The sequence below is a fragment of the Lathamus discolor genome, chromosome 3 (assembly GCF_037157495.1).
Source record: "Lathamus discolor isolate bLatDis1 chromosome 3, bLatDis1.hap1, whole genome shotgun sequence".
NCBI classification, from domain to species: domain Eukaryota; kingdom Metazoa; phylum Chordata; class Aves; order Psittaciformes; family Psittacidae; genus Lathamus; species Lathamus discolor.
In genome coordinates, this window is record NC_088886.1 from 50,874,000 (window position 1) to 50,881,679 (window position 7,680).

The following is a 7,680-nucleotide window of genomic DNA, read 5'->3' on the forward strand; positions in this document are numbered from 1 at the left end:
AAGCTGGCTTAAGAAGTTGCCACCACACATCTGATATGCTGTGATACACTGGCAAGGCAGTACGAGAGTATTTCACTTTGATGTATATTAGTTCCCACCACCTATGGAGAGCGCCGGTAAACTGGGAGCATTATTCTTTAGTGCCAGTGGGAACCCATACATCCACTGTCCCCGTCAGATCCACTGAGCCCAGTGATGAACATCAAGCCACATCCCTCACTAGTGTGAGCTGATGCCACCCTAGAGCTTCAATAGGTTACACCACCCCCTGCTAGCCACTGTGCTAAAGTAAGGCTGCATTACAAGGAGGGGATAGGGAGGACTGGGTATGGCTGAGTAGCAGAACTGAGCTGAGAAACTATCCTCTTCCTAATTTTGGCCAGTGATCTGAGGAAGAAGTGGAGTTTATACCTAGGCAAAGATAGTACACACCAATAAAATCCTCCTGGAGCAGAAAGAAAATCTTGGCTTTGCTGCAGGCAGTAACTAGGCCATTCATGAGCCTGGTCTCTTGCTAAACCCCTTCATGCATTTCTCTCATCTCAGGTTGGTTCAGGTCCCTATTACTTCTGTTATATTATGTCTTCTCCCTTTTTTTCCCGAAATTTGCCTCTTGTGATTATTATTCTCCAGTTTAAGAATGCCTCACGTTCAGAGGTTCTTTTGTTTCACTCTTATTATGCACACCATATATGTTCAAGGTCACTAGTTAGTCTATTATTCAAGTGGGCACTTTTTTCCTTTTTATTCCCCCCTCTCCGAAGAGGCACGGTTCAAGGTCTCACATTCTCTGCTTTCTCCCTTAAGTTTTACCATTTCTTTTTCTTATGAAAACATTTTCCCTTGCCTCACATTCTCCAGTAGCTTCTATTCAATTCAATCCCTGTTAATATATATATCCACAAGAAGCCCAGGGCAGACCCCAAGTCAGCTGCTTCTGCTGTTTTAAAAGAAAGCTCTTTATTTTCTTAGGCTCTCTAGCAATTTCTTAACTTACAAGCTGATACACAAAGAGTTCTTAGAGGTGGCCAGGATATTTCCATATCATTTGCAGCAGTACCTACTAAATATCAGGCTGCTGTGTAGACTTGGGCAATAACCGTGATGAAACACTTACAGTCCTAGCCACTAGACATGAGTTTTAGCTGCGCTACTGTTGTTTTGCTTGCAACAAGAGGTAAAACAGCAAGGGATCACCTAGTAGGCTGATGTTTAATTTTGGATGAACAATGGAGATATGGCTTTAGCCCACTACAAGCCTACTCGATTGTCAAGTGACAATATCCTCAGTAAATCTGCTTGTCATCTCTCATTATCCAGGTATATTTATGTACATTGTCTGTGCAGGAAAAAACACCTAACTGCTTTACAAGCTCTCTAAAGAGGAGAGTATGAGGTGCAGTCGTGATTTCATAGCATGCTTTAAGACAACTATCAAAACAAGGAAATTCAGTTTAATTCATTTGAAATTGAAGTTGCTAAAGCAGTTTGTGCAGTATGGAGTATGGGAGGGGTAAGCTGCACTTTCATATGCAGGGTAAAGCTGTTGCCCTTAGGGAGAAGGAGACGTGCTGAGGAGGAGATGATTTTACCAGAACAGACATTGGAACCTGCTGGGGCTCCTTGCTGCTGGACACGTCAACAGCAGAGCCTGGCTGGCACAACAATGTCCTGATCAGCTCCAAAGAAAAGCTGTTGGGAAATAATGAACTGAGCAAAGCATTAAGCTGGGGTTGTTGCACCTCTGATGGCAGTCCCAGACCATGGGGTGAGAGCATTGGGAAGATGCAGAGAGAACACCCTGTATTTGTAAAGATATTTTACATACCATTTGCTTGGTCTCAGCTCTGCATACCAGACATTAAACCTTCGTAATACACATGCACACTGGATAGCTGAATTTTCCATCACTCTTTTCCACCAGTCACCAGGAACACTTGACTAACATAGGTTACTTTATTGTAGTCATAGAAGCAGGAGATTAGGTCTTCTGTGCATCCCCATGCTTGCATGTGGCTCCAACTGATACAATTGCCAGGCCAAAATGAGAGCTATTCTGCCGCCCATCTCTTATATGCACCCAGATGTCTTTTCACTCTCAGAAGCAGAAAGAGCCCATCTCCCATCCTTTACTCTGCAACATTTCTCAAGGCCCTCATGCCCCAAGTTACCATCACCGCAAGGACCAGCACTTGTTTTATTTTTAATCTGCTTTGCTGCCTCTTTCTCTTTTCTGCTTTTTAAAAAAAAAAAAGGAAATATCTTTTATTTTTGTTTGCCAGGCTCAGTCACAGCACAAGGACATGGGGAAAGATTCTTTCAATTCTTTGGGCATTGTGGCCGTCTGAAATGCGAAACAAGACAAAGCCAGAGAAGAAAAGCTTATTATGGGCAGCCTAGTTGGAAGAAAATGAATCACCCAAACAGATAGGTTTCAATGATCTCAGGCGAACTGCAGTCTTTATTCCACGCACCCTCGCCTAATTGTTCAAGGAAATGTTCATCTGCTTCATAATGACAGTCATAATGGAAGTTATGTGAAATAACTAAAAAAGTTTATTCAAGGGTCTGCTTCTGAAAGTACAGCTATAATGCACTTTCTTCTGGGGATTTAATAGAATTTCCTCTAGTAGAAATTGGATTGATAACAAGTAATTTTTCTTTTTTTTTTAAATTTTAAAACTCTATGCTAGCTAGCAGGCTTTGCTGACATTAAACAGGACTTGTGGGGTAAAGGAAGAACAGGCCAGTCAACTGTTATTAATGAGAACAGGATGGAAAAACAGCAGCATTTGCCCTGCTGCCCATGTCTCAGAGCCCCTCGTGCTCTGCCCAGCTTATATGGTGGGAACAACTGTTCCCATTTGTCTTTAGGGCCTGAAAACAGGACCAGAGTACATACCTCTCAAAATCCTTCCCCAGGATATAACCAAACTTCACTGCCCTCCTCCTTTGGCAAAAGGTGGTATAAAGAGATTTGCATTACTTCCCTGGGCAGAAACAGGAGAAATCCAGGCTGTGTTCTGCGTTTCATGTGCAGGGTGGAGCAGACACCTGAATCAAGACAAGCACAGAAGGAATGAGAAACCCAGTGTCTGCAAGGAACAGGACAGAAGATCTCACTGGGCTTCCTAGAAGATGGTTAAGACCTTAAGTGAAACTATGAGAACCAGCTAAAATTTCCCTTGGAAACTTGAAAGCACCACGGAGAGGCAACACTGAGTGTGTAGATTTGAGTTTACAGCCTAGTGAACTCTTGGTCCTGCAAGTGCATTTGCTACTCCTCTGGTGCTGACAGTGCAGAAGGCAAAGCAGTCTCCTCCCAGCACTGCAGCCCACTCGGGGTCATCATGGGGGTCTACTGCCGGTATAGTTCATCAGCTTTAATACTCGATCAAAAGTGTCTCTCCAACTTCACTCAAAATCAAGGCTCACTTGAAAGTGTCTCTCCAACTTAACTCAAAATCAAGGCTCTCTTAACTTTGCCCGTAATGCCTTTCTAAGATTGGAAAGAAAGGTTCAGGCAAACTCAGGTATGCAAGAATATTTCCTCCAGCCAGACAGCAAGAGATAAACAAGACACCGAGAAAACACTTTTTTTTTAAACTAAAAAGATCTTGTTTCTGATATGAAACATTATGAAGTACCTAGCACATTTCTGTACTTCTATTCATCAAACAAAACTGTAATACAACTTCCAAAGCAGAACATTTTGACATGAGCTTGGGCAGGAGGCAGGTTTTGAAGGCAGGATGGCAAGATGCTGAAGAACTAGCTGTTCTGCTAATCAGAGCTAGTGTCTCTTTGACATTTCATCCTTGAGCTCGAGGGCTCCATTCAATTCAGCAGGACCCTGAAGTATGTGACCAACTTAGAAACCCATGAGTCATCCAACTGAAGCCAGGCAGGAAAACTCATGCAATTCAAGTTAGAATTGTGTTGAAGTACTTCATGGAGCAGAGGCATGAGGAAACAGACTGGCAGGTGCAGTTTCCACTCTGGAGAAATTACAAACCTGTTTGGGTTTGTTTTTTTTTTTTTTTTTGGTGAAGGAAAACAAGTAATTCTTACTCTTCATCTTTTTTCTCCAAAGGACTCACTGGGCTGGTCCTCGTCCTGTAGTCAGGGGCAGTCAAGGGTGAGGACAGAGGATCTGAAGGAATAGGAATTTGCAGAACTTAGGGGATTCGAAAAGGAGTACAGGAACTACCAGGAGCCAGAAACATCCAGTGGGCATCTTCTGGAGGGCTTCTGAGCTCAGCAGTATAAAGCATCTCAGAGAGATAACCCATCTGCACCCCTGGACATCCCTGCAGCCCCAGGCAACAGTGCAGGTTGCTTAGCAAAGCCTCCCCCCCCCCCCCATTTCAGCTTAATCCTGCACAGGCACCTGGATGGTTCAGCAAAGATGCCTACAAGATCAGCTCAGTTCTTGATGGCAGAAGGCTGGAAGAGCTCTTGGTAGGAACAGAAGGAAGTGTTACACCTTTCATTTTATATACAGAAACCATTGTATATCTGAGAGCATGCCTCTGTTAGCTGTTTTCACATGCAGGCCTTTTGAAGGAGACACAATGAAGTTTCTTGTGAAAGCTTCAGCTGGGAAGCCAGTTGAAACGTACCTAATGTTTATGTTTAAAGCTGTAATACTTCAAGCCTTACAGAAACAACAACCCAGGGCTTCCAAGGGAGACAATTGCTCAACTTCCAGTGCAGCTCAAAGAAAAGTTCAGGAAATAATCTCCTGATTACCAACACCATTTAGATACAAGCAAAGCAAAAGCCCTCCTCCCCTCTCCAATGTAGCACAATCCAGAAAGGTGTCTGTTGTCTAATTAGAGACCTTTTGTTCTAATTGCAGTGGCCAGCACTATCTTGGGGCAGGTGTCTCTGAGAGCATACTCTGGCAGGACTATGCTAAGGGCCAGAAACCTAGAGGATGTCTTCAGCATTTCAGCAAAACAGCCATCTGAGCACAGACACTTCAAAGAGCAGCAGCAAGGTCTGATGAGCCTCTTATGTCAGTGGAAATGTACGTTAAAAGAGGGTTTATACCCCCTTTTGATTTTACATACATAGCAAAATACAAGGAAGCATTTTCACAGCTACTTTCTGTCTCAACTCTGCTTCTAAAAGCAGTCTGCTCACAAGGATGAGTGCTCTGCTGATAGATTCTACATCTGGCTTTTGAGCCTTATGTAGGTGAAAGAAAGGAATTCTCAGGTCACAGTTTCTTCCCTGTGCAAACCTCCAAACCCCACCTCAGTTCTTCACCAAAAACACAGATACACACAAGGAACCTACAGTCAAAGGTGCTAAAGAGCTCCATGACAATATCAGCACTTAAGCAGAATGAACTGGGCTAGCAGATGCTTTGCAAACAAGAGAACGATGGTGCTACATCACCATCAATGAGAGCCTGAAATTGCCATCAGGACCTCCAGGAGCTGAGAGCATTATGCAAAATGGAGACATGAGCCTAGGATTTAGGGCAAGAAAGAGCTTTTTTAGTAATCTAAAGGAAATCACTGAGTGAATCCCACCCTGTGATTGTTATACACATACCAAGATGGATCTGCACTTTGAGTTGCTCATAGCAGTCACTGGAATAGAGAAAAGAGCAATATATACTTACTGCCTTCATTATCAGGCACCTCAATCAGCCTATAGCCAGCCTTACTCAGTGCAAAACAGCTCTTCTCACCTTTCCCACTTAAAACAGCACCCCGACTGCTCAGGGATATGAAAGAGGGATTCAAAGCAGCACCAAGATTTGACACCACAGAGAGCCCAGGCCTCTTCTCTGAACATAGCAGGATTACAGCTGTTTTCATTCCAAAAGACTCACATCTACTTTTACCGTGGGTAGATTTGCCCACCCTTACAAAAAGCACACCCTATCTCTAATAGTGTTTGCCATAGACTATTAAACCCAGTAAGACACTGTTCTGCTAAGGCAATGACTACCAGAGCCTCCCCAGAGAAGCCTCCCAAGTTGGTCTTACCCTGCACAATGAAAGAGACCATGTTATGCTTAATTGCTAGAAAGAAAGAAAGAGTGGCTACTGCAGGTCTGCACAAAGAAACATCTCTCCTCCAGAGCACACAGCAAAGACCACCTTACCCCCACAAAAGATCCAGCCAGCACCAGCACCACTCTCAAACAAAAGAGAAGAAGCCTTGCTGGGGACCTATTTAAGCCCATCAAGCTCTTAGTGAACTCCCTCCACCTGTACCAATCAGGATCACCTGTATAGGTTAGGATCACCTGCACCAATCAGGACCACCTGCACCCTTCATCCTCCATGAAAACCTTCACTCAGCTCACATCACATTCAATGTAATCCGAAGTTTTGTTTCCTCCAAAGATATAAAATGCATATGTTTTCCAAAGGGTCTTGATGTACAAAGGTTGGGTGACAGGAGTGCTTGTGCATGTGTTTCAAGCCCACACCCATTCTTGCTAATAATGGATGATGAGTGTTGGATGAAATCTTTAGTTGAATCAGAACTTAGATTTGACTTTAGACCATCTGGCTGCTTTGAGACTTGACTTCTGCTTTGACAGCCTCTGGAACAGGGTTCTGATACCTGCATGGATCCCACACTGTGACATGTCACTGAGGCTCCCTGTGCCTCCAGCCACAACAATGTCCTCTGCTCCCCACTCTACGCCTCTCTTCCTATGGAGGTTATCAAAAGTTTTTCCAGGCAAAGCCCTGCCTCTTGCTTTTGTTTTTTCCCCACCTCATTTCACTGGAGCCTGGTGTAGGTTATTGAGGGATGGTTTTTCTGGAGGTGGCTCTTATTGTTCCTTCCCCCACCTTCCCCCAGCTGGGCAGAACGCATGGAAGGTCAGTTAGAAATGAAGCTGCTTTTATCTGCAATCTCCCACCAGCCCTAAGCTGGGTCCCCTTTTTTACACTGGGGCCTAGCCAAGCATGAAGGAAAATAATTTTACCCAATCTCTCTGCTCTAACGCGCACCACCCCCCGCCCTCCGTTTTCCACAACTCCCTACCAATCTAAAGGGGAAAGAATTAAAAGAGAAAAAAAAGCCCTTTCCACAATGAAAGCACAACTAGATAGAAATCTTGGTGAGGCACCTCTCTAAATGTGACTGCAGCTTTCAGTTCATCCTCACTCAGATATCACCATCCTCACTGTTCAGCCTCCTGGTATAAAAGTAATAATAATAATAACAATAAATAGTAACCTCATGGTTACTAGTATTCCATATAATTGCAACAGGCAGAGGAAAGAGGACTGATTCATTTGCCTTGTGAATTATGCATTATTTTCCTGTCTCCTATCCCCCACCCCCAGCTCCCAAGCACACTTCTCCAAAGCTTTATTATGCATATTTCTTGAATATTGTCACCTGTCCTCTCTTTGCTGCGAAAGCCTGTCAATAAGTATCGGTTAAGGCTCGGTGTTTAATCCGCTATGAACACTCAGCCCAGGCACCCGGTTTTGTTTACTGCTGTCGGCATATGAGCGAGAAGAGAAAACCAACCAAGCCAATGCTGAGTGCTGGCCGTGTAATTCCCCAGGACCAGCTGCAGGATAAAACTAACTTGCACGAATGAAACAAAGACACTCCAGGCAGAACAAGCGAGCTGCTCTTGGTATTTCAAAATCATAAGTGGTAAAGCCCTTTCAGCTCAGCAAAACACTTGAG

General features: G+C 44.0%; 1 long non-coding RNA gene across 2 annotated transcripts; it reads right to left on the bottom strand.

Annotated features, from left to right (window-relative positions):
* Positions 1-2,910: 2,910 nt before the first annotated feature.
* Positions 2,911-6,158, bottom strand: LOC136010983 (uncharacterized). 2 transcript variants are annotated; one of them, XR_010611125.1, is made up of 3 exons: positions 6,125-6,158; positions 5,566-5,603; positions 2,911-3,054 (listed from the first exon to the last, which is right to left on the bottom strand). It is a non-coding gene; the product is annotated as an uncharacterized LOC136010983 (long non-coding RNA). The 2 variants fall into 2 exon arrangements; XR_010611124.1 differs by lacking the exon at positions 2,911-3,054 and adding an exon at positions 3,954-4,153 and having other exon boundaries at positions 6,125-6,157.
* Between the last annotated feature and the right edge of the window lie 1,522 nt (positions 6,159-7,680).